Source organism: Pollicipes pollicipes, unplaced genomic scaffold (genome assembly GCF_011947565.3).
Source record: "Pollicipes pollicipes isolate AB1234 unplaced genomic scaffold, Ppol_2.1 Scaffold_6052;HRSCAF=7182_pilon_pilon_pilon, whole genome shotgun sequence".
Classification (NCBI taxonomy): Eukaryota; Metazoa; Arthropoda; class Thecostraca; order Pollicipedomorpha; family Pollicipedidae; genus Pollicipes; species Pollicipes pollicipes.
In genome coordinates this window covers 15,229,145-15,240,570 of record NW_023596805.1, presented here as the reverse complement: position 1 = coordinate 15,240,570, position 11,426 = coordinate 15,229,145, and positions in this window count along the sequence as shown.

Genomic DNA, 11,426 nt, shown 5'->3' with positions numbered 1-11,426 from the left:
CAACGCGCGTCTAGTCGCCCCGTGCAGGTCAAGCCATCAAACTTTCCCCGTGACCCTCATTAGATCAGAGCCTGATTCCCCCTAACGACTCAGTGCCCAATGACCTGCTGTTAGTTTGACAGGTAATTCATTTTACCAGTGCACGCAGTTGCAAATGACAATGCCATCAGCGGCCAGCAGTTGGAGGTTGTGTTCTGCAGCCCCAGGCGAGGTCGCGCTGTTCTTTGCTCAGCACCCAGCTCTTTACCCGCCCGGTCCTCCGGCGGCGATGGTCCATCCCGTCCTCAGTGGCGAGCATCAACGCGCTGCCCACGACGCTTTTCGCGGAAGTGTAACGTTAACCGGCCGTGGTAATGCATGGAAAGTGTAACGTTAACCAGCCGTGGTAATGCATGGAAAGTGTAACGCTAAGCGGCCGTGGTAATGCATGGAAAGTGTAACGTTAACCAGCCGTGGTAATGCATGGAAAGTGTAACGTTAACCAGCCGTGGTAATGCATGGAAAGTGTAACGCTAAGCGGCCGTGGTAATGCATGGAAAGAACTGCCTACAAATTAAGTCTGCCTAAACTTTCTGTCGATGCCCAGGCGCTACTCAAAAATAATTTGGGATACGGGTGCAGCATACGCGAGATGGGGAACAGCTCAATGCTTGGTGGATGTTGAAAGTGTTCTTTGGGAACTGGCAAAACCTCACCTGCCATGTCATAAGAATGAGAATAATCGCAAAAAATAAGAATAATCACGACACTGATTATGCTATATACACAGAGAAAGCTAAATTACGTAAAGAATAGTTGCAAGAAATAATGCAAGGACCACTTTACAGGCCAGCATTTGAGACAAAATGAGCATAACACTTATAGTGGCGTGTCTAGGCACCTAGTGCATGTTATATAAGCACATAAAACCACACACGCACAGATTCCTTCCGCGTCCGGGCTTCCCCAAACACTGGCGATTACTCTCTGCAAACTCTGACATCACTGGCGAGCTGGCCGGCCCCATTCCTTGAATGGCATCCATCTCAGGCTACTGCTACCGAACACCCTTTTTCTCCGAGCCACAAGTTCACTATTCGGTCTAGCATCTAACGCCAGACAGATGTCACACAAACACAGAAAACGACTCTCCGTGAAATCAAAGTAGAAACGCATCGTGACCCTACGCGAGCGCTGGAACTCAGCGAAGTAATAGGCCCAACCGCATCGGGCCATACACGAGCGCTAGGACTCAGCGAAGTTATAGGTCCAAACGCATCGGGCCATACGCGAGCACTGGGACTCAGCGAAGTTATAGGTCCAACCGCATCGGGCCATACGCGAGCACTGGGACTCAGCGAAGTTATGGGTTCAACCGCATCGGGCCATACACGAGCGCTGGGACTCAGCGAAGTTATAGGTCCAACCGCATCGGGCCATACGCGAGCACTGGGACTCAGCGAAGTTATAGGTCCAAACGCATCGGGCCATACGCGGGCACTGGGACTCAGCGAAGTTATAGGTCCAACCGCATCGGGCCATACGCGAGCGCTGGGGCCGGGTTACTTAATTCGAAGTTTCTCCTACCTCAGGGCCAGACTGAAACGAAGGTGGCGCATTGGGCACCGCGTCATGGGTGGGGACGGTGCTACACTCAGCGGCAGAGACGGCGCCGCGTCCCGAGGCGGAAACAGTGCCGAGTTCAGCGGCGGGGACGGCGCCGTGTCCCGAGGCGGAAACAGTGCCGAGTTCAGCGGCAGAGACGGCGCCGTGTCCCGAGGCGGAAACAGTGCCGAGCTCAGCGGCAGAGACGGCGCCGCGTCCCGAGGCGGAAACAGTGCCGAGTTCAGCGGCAGAGACGGCGCCGCGTCCCGAGGCGGAAACAGTGCCGAGTTCAGCGGCAGAGACGGCGCCGTGTCCCGAGGCGGAAACAGTGCCGAGTTCAGCGGCAGAGACGGCGCCGCGTCCCGAGGCGGAAACAGTGCCGAGCTCAGCGGCGGAGATGGCGCCTCGTGCAGCTGCGGAGGCGGCATCTCGTGAAGCGGAGGAGACAGCGCCTCGTGCCGCTGCCGAGACGGCGCCTCGAGCAGCGGCGGAAACGGCGCCTCGTGCAGCGGCGGAGACAGCGCCACCCTGAGCTCACACCTGGAACCTGCGGCAGCTGCTGAGCGGCAACAGGCGGCGGGGCTTGGCGCCAGCTGGACTGCATGTTCCCAGCAGGAGCGGGCGCGCAGCGAGTCCTCAGGTGAGAGTGGTGGTGTCTGAACACCCAGTCATCCATCAAACAGACCTCACAGCTTTGTCCCTCGAGCGGGCCTCACCACCGCCGGCACCCACCTTTCATCCTACTGTGGAATGACTGTTACATATACCTCCTGGCCCACCCGAGGCTGTCGGCCACAGGCACCCCGGTCCGAGCGGTCCTTCCACGCCTGCTGGTGGTGCTCTACCTTTGCGGCGAGGTCCGGGTACACCGGGCTCATCGTGCCCCGCATCGGGAGACCAAGCAGGAGTTCATACAGGGTACCGCCTGTAGTCAAGTGAGGCGTGTTGCGGTGCGTGAACAGGAACCGTGACAGACACGTTTGTAAGCTGTTTTCCAACTACTGAGCGATTCCAGACTTCACCACTTTTACCACAGCCTCGGCCTGGCCATTCGAGGCAGGAAGAAGGGAGGGCTGAATATGTGCAGGATACAGTTCCTCTCAGTGAAGGCCTGAAACTCAGCCGAGGTGAAGGCTGTGTCGTTACCAGACGCTAGGATGACCGGCAGGCCGTGGGAGCTGAAGCTGATCCGCAGCTTCCCGGTTGCTGCAGCCGATGACGCTGAAGTGCAGGTGTGAACGTCACACCACTTGACATTTGCGTCCACTACAACGAGTAGCTGCCACCCTTCCACTGGGCCAGCGAAATCCACACGGTCTCTCCGCCACGGTCGCTGAGTGAATGCCCATGGCTACGCGAGTACTTCTGGCCGCATCCCACGATGGATCTGGCACTGATGACTTCTTCGAACGCAGTCTCCCGACTATGGCGTCCAGTTGAGGCCACCAGGCGTGGCTCCGCTAGAACCGTTCCATCTGGTCCATACCAAGATGGCTATCGTGCAGGATCATGATGAGCTGAGCGCGGAGCGGCAGCGGGACCATGAATAGGCAGCCCCACATAACGCGGCCATCCTGCAGGCTCAGCCCCTGCCTTTGATAGTAGTAGGGTAATACTTTTTTCTGTCGGAGGCGTCTGCGGCCAGCCTCTTTGCGGATACCCGAGCGCCTGGGAGAGCACCGGATCCCGGTTCGTGCTGGCACAGACGATGTCTACATCCACTGTGTGGGTCACGTCTGCCAGCATGTTTATGACGCAACCAAGAACCGGACCATCAGCTGGAACGACTGGCACAGGCAGGCGGCTGAGGCCGTCCGCGTTGCCGATGTACTGGCCAGCGACGTACTGGAACTGGTACGGATAGCCAGCCAGTAGCAGTCGCCACCGCAGCATCCTGGGACACTGCGAGAGGCAGGGCTTTGTCAGAGTCTTCCATACAAGCATCGGTGAAAGTTCCCAACGCCAAACATCACTCCTGACCCCTCTTTCTTGAGTCGACTGTAGCTACGTCCAGCATCACTCGGACTTCCGCTAGCGTAGGCGTTTGGATGGTCTCCTTTCTCAGGGTCAGGATGACTGCGGACTGCTCCTAAGCCATAGGAGCTGGCGTCAGCTGTGGGAACTAACGGCTTTCCAGGTTTGTAGCAAGTGAGAACCGGAGCAGCGACAAGTAGCTGTTTGGTCTTCCGGAACGTGGCACGCTGAGAAGCTCTTAGGCCCAGATCCCTCCACTCTAGTAAGTACAGCGATGCTGCTACCGTCGCCATGCCGGGCAGGAATCGGGCGTGGCACCGGAGCAGCCCGAGGTATGCCTGCAGCTCAGACAGGTTCTTCGGCTCCGGAGCGTCCTGCACAGCCTTCGTCTTCTCCGTCGTCGTGTGGACCCCGGCGTCAGAGACGCAGAAGCCGAGGTACTTCACCTCTTTTGCCAACTATACAGACTTCACTTCATCGACTGTCGGGTCCGCTGAGCTCAAACTGCGCAGCACCTCTCGAGTGTGCTCTCGATGAGCGGATGGGTCTGGACCAGTCACGGCGATGTCATCGAGGAATACCGCCACATTAGGTACATATGACAGCACCGCTTCCATCTTTCGCTGGAAGATCAAGACAGCGCTTTTGACGCCGAATGCCGGGCGATTTGGGCGAAACAACCCCATGAAGGTATTGGTGATGAGTGCCTCCTTACTCTTGTCATCCAGTTCCAGCTGGAAGTAAGCTTCGCGGAGGTCACTTCTGGTGAACATCTTGCCGCCAGCCGTAACTGCGAATAGCGTGTCCACCCTGCACAGCAGGTACTTCTCCAGCTGGCTGGCCTTATTTACCGTTTGATCACAGCTGCCACAAAGACAAAGAGTGCCATTTGCCTTTTTCACCTGCACCACTGGTGTGGCCCAGCGAGACGTTCTCACTGGTTCCAAAATTTCTTCTGCGACCTGTTTGTCCAGCTTCTTTCGATCGCCTCCCACTGCTTGGAGACGTGAGGTCGAATTTTCAGAATGATCGGCTTTACTGCCGGATCAAGTTCGATGGAGATATTTCGAACGTTGCAGCGACCCATGTCCGGTTTCAGCAGGTCGCTGTTCTCAGCTCAATCTTTCTGTAAGGCAGCTGCCAGATCCTCGGCAACTGAAGGGACGGGGATCTCCACTCCAGTTCGAGCACACGTAGCCGCTCAACAGAGAAGGTACTTCTGTGTTCGCAACGACGAGAGGCAGCGCCGCCTTCTGACCTTTGTAGACGACCTCCAATATGGCCACAGCCGTCGCCGAGGCTTCTTCCGCGTGAAAGTCAGCAGGGACAGGCTCGGCGGTTCCTAGGCTGGTGGGTTGGCCCGCATGCTGGTGAACATCGGCCTGTTGCTGATGAAGTGACTAGTGTCCGTATCCAACTGCATCGTAACCCCACGTGTCCCATTGCGCGAAAGATCTAAAGCTACTGGGGTTGATCTGTCCGTCACCATGTTGATGCCGCAGGCATGTTCTTCCACCACTTGGTAGGTGCAATCCTGATGGGCTGGAATATGTCCATCGACCTGCTTTGAGCGGTCACTTCCCGGTTGGTGTCTGCTTCGGCAGGTGTCTGCTTCGGCTGTTAGGGACCACCCGGTGATAAGCATAGCATTTAGCTGGCTTGAACGAACAGTCCCCTCTGGCGTGGCGTCTGCTACGGCCTCTGGAGCACGTCGGCTGCTGTCGGGGCCCGAGGAGCCTGAATCGGCCGCCAGTGCTGCACGACTGGTGCGGCTTAGCCGCAGATTCGACAGGCTGATGTGGCCCGACGATGCGCCAGCAGGTCAACATCCGCCTCGGACGAATTAGCCGAGGAGACAGTGGAATTTAGAATGTCCACCTGGGCGCGAACTTGTTCCTCCTGTTTCGCTATTTCCAGGGAGTCGTTCAAGGCAACCGTCGGTCTCCGAGAGAATTCCTTCTCGAGCCTCCTGTCCACGCAATGAGTCACCGCTCACTCGAGCACGACTGCATCACGTCGCTCGGCAGAGTACTGGCGGCGGTCAGCTTGGATTCGCAGACGGGACGCGAAAATCCCAAATCTTTCTCCGGCTTTCCTTCCGAGAGTATAGAGCTGGGCTCATTCGTAAGTGGGATCAACTTTCGCATCAAAGTGTGCCGTCAGCTTAGCCATCAATTCGCTATACTCATCCGGAGCTGCTCCGGTGCATCTGGCAATGCCCTGGCGAGTTCTTGGACTTCCGGTCCTAACAGCGTGAGAATCGGTGCACCTTCCGGGGTCTCGGAGCGATTTCCACCGCAATCATATAAAATTCCCAGCCCGGAAGCCATCGCACGAATGCTCGGCGACCCTACCATGCATTTGCGCCATTTCAAGTTTAGCAAAGGCCAAAACGGCAGCAGCTGTGATTCTTCAGGGCGGCACGTGCTTCAAAAAATGGCGGCGACGGTGTCGGCGTTTAAGCCAAAGCAACTGAGCAAATAATTAGGCATACTAAGCTGGAAATTTAGTGTATTGCACCGAACTCCATCCCATCCTCGTCGCTACTTTGGTCGGTCCGTAATTGCTTTATTACAGGAACAAAGTAAACGCACAAACCCCACACGCACAAACAGTCTGCGCGGTCCGGCTCCCACAGCCTCGGCCCGTATTCCCATCAAACTCTGACGTTATTCCCATCAAACTCTGACGGCGCTGGCGAGCTGGCCGGCGCCAGCCGCAGGACGGCATCCAGCCCAGGCTACTGCTACTGAACAAGTGGCAAGCATATGTGTCACACAACCGTGAAGTGTGGTAGGATTCGGCTGCCAACTGCATGGCAAAACACGATCAGCGACAGTGGTCCCTGCCGTGACACTGCCGAAACACGTGAAAAACGAAAAAATCAAAACACGTGAAATCTGAAAATGAGCACAGATTCAAAGCGTAGGCTTCTCAACGCAAACGATGTTGTTCTGATGGCGTTTATCCACTGCCTCTTGCTATTCTGATCACCGTCCGAAACACCAAGATTCAAGACCTTCCTTGGCTATATCAACTTTCAACACACGTCAAAACGCTGGTCACGTTTCTTCAAGACGGACACTGGGGACTCGTTCGGTGGCCAGGCTTTGACTGCTCTGCCCTTTCAATGATCGACGTGAAGGTCGTGCAAGCTCAGAGGCTCAGGGTTGCTTAAATGTATGCATATATACACAGGTGGATCCAGAGGGGGCACGGGGTCATGACCCCCCCCCCCTTGAGTCCCGAAGGGGCCCATTGGCTCTGAGGGGGCCCGTAGCCGGCCGAACAGGTGCAGTTTTTTTAAAACACAAAACGCAGCAAAACTGGGTTTCTCTGGACTTCCAGGCGACCATGAACAGTTGTAAGCAAACGTGAAGGGCCTATGAAACGTCAGAAAAATTCTTAAATGATTGGAAAAGTTGTGAACTGGAAATTTCAAGCCCCATTACATTGTCTAGGGGCCCCATGCTGTGTCTGGGGGAACTATATGCCCACTTGCCGGATGATTTCGATCGCTAAGGAGTATTCCACGTTGCCCTTCATTTCTTTGCATTTGCTCGGAGGGCCCTGCGCTATTGTTGGGGCCCTTCCTGTTAGCGCGCCGGGGCACTCTTGTCAATCACGGGTCCTTCGACGTGTTTTTTCCATTCGGCAGAAAGGCTCTGTGAGCTATAGCCGCGGTCCCATATCGTAACCTGCCGGGGTATTCTCGGTTGCCCAGAGGGCCTTTACATGGGTCTCGGTTAACCTACCGACACACTTGCGATATGCTCATGGGCCCTCTACATTGGTCCAGGGCGTTTCCAACCCTCCCTCACTTACTTAAGGCCCTGCACGTTTGTCGGGGGCTCATCTGATGGCCTGCTCGGGCACACTCAGTCGTTTGGGGACCTTCCACACTGGGTCCTGGGCGCTTCTTTTCTGAATGAGGGGCCCTATGCTCTTATGGGGGCCTATCTGATAACCTGCTCGGGCACATTCGATCGATCGGAGGCCCTCTACATTGGGCCTTGGGCACATGCTATTTGAATGGGACCCTACACACTTGTCGGGGCCCCTCTATTTGCCTTCTCGGCCACACTGGATTGCTCGGGGGGGGGGGGCTGCACATTGGTTCCTGGTGTTTGCGCTTCGGGCCCTCTGCTCCTATCGGTGTCATCTGATAACCTGTTCGGGTACACTCCATCTTTAGGGGGCCCTCCACACCACGTTTGGGATATTCTTATTCGAATGGAGGGCTTTCCACTCCTGGCGGGGGCCCCTCCTAATAAGATATTGGGGTCCATTCGATTGTGGGGAACATATGCATCTGGTTTTGGGTACTTCCTTTCTGAACTCCCTCCGCTTTTCCAGAGCCCTATCTATTCACCTGCTCTGGCGCACTCGACTACTCGGGGCCCTCTACCTCGTGTCGTGGGTATGAACGGAAGGCCCTATACGCTTGCCGGGGCCCCATCCGTTAACCTGCTCGGGCACACTCGAATATCCGGGAACCCTCCACATTGTGTCTTAAGTGCTTCCTATCTGAATGCACGGCCCTACGCACTCGTCGAGGACCCCTACTGTTCGCCGCTTCGGCCACAGTGGGTTGTTCGGGGGCCCTATATATTGGGTCTTGGTATTTGAATTTAGGGCCCTACACTCCTGTCTGGGCCACCTGATGATCTGCTCGGGGATACTCCATCTTTCGGGGGCCCTCTGCACTGGGTTATGGGTATTCTTCTTTCAATGGAAGGCTTTATGCTTTGTCGGCTCCCTTCTGATACGTTACTCGGGCACATTCCATCATTCTGGGGTCATTTAGATAGGGTCTTCAGCACTTCCCATTCGAATGGAGGGCCCTACGCTCTTGCTGGGAACCCTATTGGTTAACCTGCTCGGGCTCACTCGATCATTCGAGGGCCCTTTACATTGGGTCTTGGGTACTTCTTATTTCAGTGGAGGGCCCCACGCTCTTGACGGGGCCCTATATGTTAACCTGTTTCGGCGCACTCGATCGTTTCGGCGCAGCTTAGCCATCAATTCGCTATACTCATCCGGAGCTGCTCCGGTGCATCTGGCAATGCCCTGGCGAGTTCTTGGACTTACGGTCCTAACAGCGTGATAATCGGTGCGCCTTCCGGGGTCTCGGAGCGATTTTCACCGCAATCATATAAAATTCGCAGCCCGGAAGCCATGGCACGAATGCTCGGCGACCTTATGTGTTAACCTGTTTCGGCGCACTCGATCGTTTCGGCGCACTCAGAGTCCTACACATTGCGTCGGAGTATTTCTTATTTGAATGGATGGGCCATGTTCTTGGCGGGCCCCATCTAATCAGCTGCTCGGGCCCATGGCGGATGCAGAGGGTAGGGAGGCACGGGACCATGCCCCATTGACCATGCCGAGGGGACCTGAAGGCTCCGAAGAAGCCCATAACCGGCCGGACGGGTGCAGTTTTCTTACAACAAAACACAACAAAATTGGATGCCTTTGGGCATGCAGACGACCAAAAACCCTTGTTAGCAAAAGTAAAGGGTTCAAAAGCAAACGAAGTCCAGACTTCGCTGATTGAGAAGGTGTTGTTTGAGGGAAATTTTGGAGCTCATTACGCCGTCTAGAGGTACTACGTTGTTAGTTGCCTGGCCCCATATGTCCACTTGCCTGGGCAGTCTGATCGCTAAGGGGCTTTCCACGTCGCCCTTGATCTCTGCATTTTGTCGTAGGGCCCAATGTGCTATTGGAACGTATCTGCCTATATGCCTGACCACTGTTGATCGATCAGGTTTTCCTCCGCGGATTTTTCCCAGTCGCCCGAAAGGCTCTACACCCTTTCCGTGTGCCCCATATGCCAGGGCACACTAAGCTGCTAAGGGGCCCCTCATATAAGTTTCGAGTTTTTTTCCACTTGCTTGAAGGGTTGGTGCTGTTGCTAGGGCTCTCATAAGGTAAGGCACGGAGATATACGATGATCAGGGGCTCTCTACTTAGATCGAAGGCCCTCTCCCTTTGGTCTCATTTGCGGAGGACTTTTCACTCCCATCGACGCTCGTGTTGTTAACCTGTCCGTGCACTCCTGATCGCACAGGGGCATTAATGTATAGTCTTGCACAATGTACTTTGCTCGGAGGGTCCTGTGCTATGGCCGGGGTTTTATATGTCAGCCTGCCGGGGCACTGCCGATCGTTTAGGGGTCCACCATGTTGGTCTTGGGTTCTTCTTGTTTGTCCTGAGGACCCTATACTTGTTGACAAGAGCCACTTTGCGGCCTCCTGCGGCACCCATGATCGCCCAGGATCCGTCCCTATTGGACTTGCTGCCTTCGCCTTAGAGCAGTAGTCGAATATGCGCCGATGAATTATTATGCGCGATTACGAAAGCAATTCTGCATGTCGCCAACGTCGTATGTGTCATTTCCATGGGCTGTTAAGCGTGTGACACTTATTATACTAGTGCATCATGTTCTCAACATGTCTTGAATGCTGTGATATGTTGTACTCATTTATTACAAAGGAAACATTCTGCACTAGTCACCAGCCATCAGCTGATTATATCGCCCAGCCCGCTGGCCGTAAATACATAAGCTAGGAATCAAGTCCATGTATGGTTTTGATGGTTGTTAGCGGCCAGCTCAAGTTTATTTTGCCTGTTATTCCGATACACTTAACCTCAAAATCACAGCATTTAAAATGGTCTGTAGAGAATGAGTGAGCCCTTTGTGTATGCATGCGTAGCACGCCTATGCTGTATAGGGCTGTGCACAGTAAGATGGACTTCCTACCTAGCATCTACCTACTATCCTACCTACCTATCTATCTATCTATCTATCTATCTATTTATCTATATCTATATCTATATCTATATATATATATACATATATATATATAAATATACATTGTGTGTGTATACATACTGGAGTTTGGGGCTCCTCAAAAGTCATATATATATATATATATATATATATATATATATATATATATATATATATATATATATATATATATATTACTTTTGAGGGGCCCCAAGCTCCAGTGGCCCCACAATGTTGCGTGCCCCCCCCCCCCCTTGACGAAACCCCTGGTTCCGCAAACACACACACACACACACACACATATATATAATTATATATATATATATATATATATATATATATTATATATACTATATATATATATATATAATGGTGTGTGTGTGTGTGTGTGTGTGTGTGCGTGTGTGTGTATAGTTTTATCGTGTTAGCGCGCTGCACATTTTTCAACAGACCCCGTACGCGTCAGGCCAGGCCGTTTTACATAAAACTGTCGTTTTGCGTGGTGCAGGTCGGCCTCGTTTCTGTAATGGTATACCTATGGTTTCCTAATCTCGTAATATCTTAAAATCTCGCGATATTAAACATCATTCTGAACATCCCACAAAAATGCAGCTTCGTATGATTTTGCAGTGGAAAGCCGCTCCTGCGCATAAAGTATTTCTTTGAACAATTATTTTATCATCGGGGGCGCAAATTGACGTGCAGGAACTCTAAGCCAAAATCAGGTTTTAGGGATAGGTTGAGTCACACTTATCGGCTCAGCCCTCCTCCCAAAAACAATCTTAGAAAGGGAATCCAGGCCTTAGTCAAAGTGTCAAATGATAAAAAGCACCACCCACGGGTTGTCTTGGAGTTTACGACCAAAACACGGAAATATTGAAGAAGGAAAATATAAGACGTCATCAAACGTCGGTGACGAAGGCATGATTTGATTGCCTTGTTCCTTGCTCGTGTTCCAGCAAGTTTTCACTTCCTTGATTCCCTGTTGCAACCATCTTGTGACGGTTATGGCGCAACAGGACAACACGCAGGAAGGCTCCCCCGACTACGCGTCTCCGGTTCACGCGCGTGTTTT